Below are 4064 nucleotides of genomic sequence, written 5' to 3'. Positions count from 1 at the left end.
CAAGTGGAAATTTAAGAAGATTCAATGTTGACGTGTATTTGCACTCGGCCATTACTCCCTCCCATGCAAATTGTTCTGTTGACTGCTTCTTCGCATTTCACATCTTTATTTAGTTGAGAGAAGGTCGATTGTGGTGTGTGCATCTAACATGTGGAAGACACGTTTGCTGGTTCTCCAGGTACGAGAAACACCTTATTTGACTTTTTGTAAATGATAGGGGTGATCTGGAATCTGGTACATCACTGTCATCTGTATTCGCTACTGGAGATATCGGTTTCCTATAGTTTCTTTTTCGAGTTTCCACATATACGTTTTTGCAGATATGAAAAGTTTCTCAGTCGAATGTAAAAAAACTATACCGATTTTGCTCAGAAATCTAAATTAAACTAGACTTTGTCTATTTTTGTGGAAAGAGGACATTTATTATGGTCGCAAATGTATTTTTAATAGTTGCTTTTATCTGAGTCGAGTTGATGTTAAATTATCGCTCGCCGAACAGTGGGTGAGATCTCCACGATACTGTGGCTCTCGTCTGGTCCCTGCTGGAGCGTCCTGCATGATGTTAAACAAAAGTGTTTTCCACTCCAGAACAAGAGGTGTTGAAGACCTGTCTAGTATGTGACAGCAGCGCCTCCTAGCCATTAGGGATGGCTGCGCCACTATACTTTAGACGACCAAGATGCATTTGGGGAAAGCCACCCTTTTTATCTCCTAGTTAACTACAAGTGCTTTTGTGTTGACGAAGAGCGATTGTATCAGGGTAGGCGGCGGCTAGCGCGAGGCTGTTGGTGGAGTAGATCCATCCTGTAGTTTTTGATTGTACAGGGAGAGAATTCACATTCAACTGCAGTCTTTTAGGAGGACGATTTTCTCCAGTAAATGTGTTGCATTATGACCCATTCAATCTGAGTCCTGGTTTTTTTGCGACAATTTCGAAGTGTAACTGTAGCTGTGATGCATTTTTTCCCTCAGCTGTGTTGGTGTGTATTAGCTTTGGTTAGCTGGAGTGTAGGGCGATTTTTAACAGGCTTGTGTAGTGAACTCTGACGTCAAACAGCGATAGATGCTACATGCAACCAGGTAAGACACGTTTTAAACTCCTCTCTGTGCAACTCCAACATCTAGTCAGTTGAACGTCTTTCCCACCATAAAGAATAAGTATTGCACTTTACACCCCAGGCTTTTACCCGTAAGCTTGCATGTGTAGGGTGGAGTCTGAGAGTTCCTGTCGCTGGTTTCGAGTGGTACTGCGTAATTTTTTTCCCAGCAGGATAACACCAGTAGCATGGTACAGTCATTTTTTGCGGCCTATAGCGCTTTTTTTGCCATTCTTGTGCGACGCAATTAATATAGTTGTGTAATTAGACCCGATCTTCGTGATTAATTAGATAATTAGGATCTATATTTGCATAAGTGTCGAGTGGTATTGCGAAATCTTTTCCCTGCATCGTAACACCAGTTGTATGGTATCGTCAGTTTTTGCATTGTATTGCGATTTTAGGACGTCCTTGTGCAGTGCTGTGCATATAGTTGTGTAGTTAGGACCGACCTTTGTGATTAATTATGTTATTAATATCGATATTTGAGTCAGTTGTTTCGCCACCAAAATAAATAAAGTACATTAAGCTGACCTTCCTCTCCCGCATCTGGATAGTTTCCATGTGTTAGGGGGTGCACTTAGCCTTTCCATCCAGTAGAATCAAGATGTGAGTCACTCATACGCTGCGTTTTTTAGGTGTACTGAGTGGTTGTGCACTGCAATATTTTTGGGTGTTTAAGTGTTGTGTGCATGTTGGCATGCATTATTTCAGTGATCTACAAGTGGTTTGAATGTCTCTAAGCTATTTACTGGATTATTTCGGTAATTTACGAGTTGTCTGCATCTCGGTACATCAGTGTACTGAATTACTTAAGAGTAGTACACTGTATATTGTGATCTCCGGCACGACAGGATGAGTGTTTTGTATCAACGTAATAAATGAACTAGATGAAATCCAACCCTAAATAAATTGTTCAAAAAATGAATAAAGTACACTCATTCCCCTCTCCAGCAGCCCAGTACAGGCTGATTCCATTTCCCGCCAGTTTTCCCCTTCAGACCGCTGCGGGGTGGGGGGTGGGGGGGAGGGGGGAGGAGGCTGAGCCCAACATGCAGCTGAAAAAAAACATGATGTCATCATGACGGTGTGCTTCTATGGACTGAACTGCACGATCACGTGACCTATCACGACACCCTCTAGCAGTGAATTCGCCAACTACCTCAGTTCTTTGGTCTGGTGGATCGGAAGCAGTTGTATCTTGTGTGACGGGAGCTTATACGTAGGTTTTAGAAATGACAGACAATTCCAGAAGAGACAGATGTTTCCATGCATTGTGTAATGCATCTTAGTGGAAAGCATTTATCTGCAGGACCGAATTCTTCCTCTTCATATGCTCAAGCATTGAAGCTCGCTTCCATCCCTCAGCTGAATTAGTGCATGTAATACAGCCATTAAAACACCCCTGTCCAGCGTCATGCTCGTTCCACACCGACAACTGATATTTCAGCCTGTTGTGGCGGTAATACGACGCTAATGCTGTAGGTAGATAGTAAATTTAAACAAATTTATACAAAATGAAACAAATTTATGCAAATTAAAACAAATTATTTTCAAATTGAACGGCATTATGAGCAGCCTCTGGGAGGAGGAGGGTGGGGGGGAATGGGGGGGGAGGGGTGGTCGGGGTGGGGGAACACCATACTAACTCCCTTCAGCTGCAGGAGCTCTTAGAGCAAAATTCCCGTCCATCTTCGAAGAGGATGACGTTCCAGGACCCCATGGCGAACACACTTGATGGTGGTACTGCCTCTAATTTCTTAAATAAAGACTTATGTCCAACACAGGCTGAGTCCTTTTTCTGCCGTTTCTAGGAAGAGGTGGCGGTCGTGTGACTTAGGTTAGTGGAGGTAGCATAAGTGCCCCTTTTTACCCACCATTTTCTTAGCTTAGTAAAGGTAGCCCAATTGACCTATCTTCCCTCCAAAATTCTAAATTCCTGCCAGGAGGTGAGGGCACTTTCCCGCCAAAATACGCCATATTGGATAACGGTACTCGCGTCATCAGCTGACGTCATGGCAGCCATCTTGGATGCCGCCACTGCCCCTTAACTGTAGGCAACCCGCACGTTTGGGGTGACGCTCTTGTCACCCCACTACTCTGTTCCAACGAAAGTTGTAGTGATAGACTGGTTACCAACAGCTTCGAACAGCACACAACTACAACAGAGATACTTTTTGAACTCAACTGGAATTCCTGCAAGGAAGACGACGCTCTTTTCGTGATGCACTATTTCACTTAAAGGTTTTCATTGGAAGATATTCTAGGAATTTAACAAAGACGAAAGAATTTAGCAAAGGCTAAAATAGCTTTCTTCAGCATTTGGTAATCAACCACTTTAAAAGATACTGTTCACAATTGGTTTCTCTAGCAATGAATTTCTTGAAGAATCGATGCTACCGCAAGACGATTGAAGTGAATCTGTATGGTATATATCATGAGATAGAGACATCATAAATTGTAGACGACAGCAGTATATTCGATCTTCGAAGAACATTTAGAGGCAAAAGAATCTTTTGCCAATAGATACACACAATTTGACACATGTTCAAAACAAGTTCATGTTACCAGAATGAAATTTTCACTCTGTTGTGGAGTGTGCGCTGATATGAAACTTCCTTGTAGATTAAGACTGTGTGCTGGACCGAGACTTGAACTCGGGACCTTTGCCTTTCGGGGGCAAGTGCTCTACCAACTGAGCTACCCAAGCAACACTCACGCCCCCTCCTCACAGCTTTACTTCCGTCAGTATCTCATCTCCTACTTTCCAAACTTCACAGAAGCTCTCCTGCGAAGCTTGCAGAACTAGCACTCCTGGAAGAAAGGATATTGAGGGGACATGGCTTAGCCACAGCCTTGGGGATGTTTCCAGAATGAGATTTTCAATCTTCAGCGGAGTATGCGCTGATATAAAACTTCCTGGCAGATTAAAATTGTATGCTGGGCCGAGACTCGAACTCGAGACCT

The 4064-nt window shown here is 43.2% G+C and overlaps 1 non-coding gene across 1 annotated transcript; it reads right to left on the bottom strand.

Annotated features, from left to right (window-relative positions):
- Positions 1-3733: 3733 nt before the first annotated feature.
- Positions 3734-3808, bottom strand: Trnas-cga. The gene has a single exon. It is a non-coding gene; the product is annotated as a tRNA-Ser (tRNA).
- Positions 3809-4064: the final 256 nt, after the last annotated feature.

This window comes from Schistocerca piceifrons, chromosome 6, assembly GCF_021461385.2.
Source record: "Schistocerca piceifrons isolate TAMUIC-IGC-003096 chromosome 6, iqSchPice1.1, whole genome shotgun sequence".
Classification (NCBI taxonomy): domain Eukaryota; kingdom Metazoa; phylum Arthropoda; class Insecta; order Orthoptera; family Acrididae; genus Schistocerca; species Schistocerca piceifrons.
The sequence above is the reverse complement of the archived record's forward strand: the minus strand, read 5'-3'. Positions and strand labels throughout refer to the sequence as shown.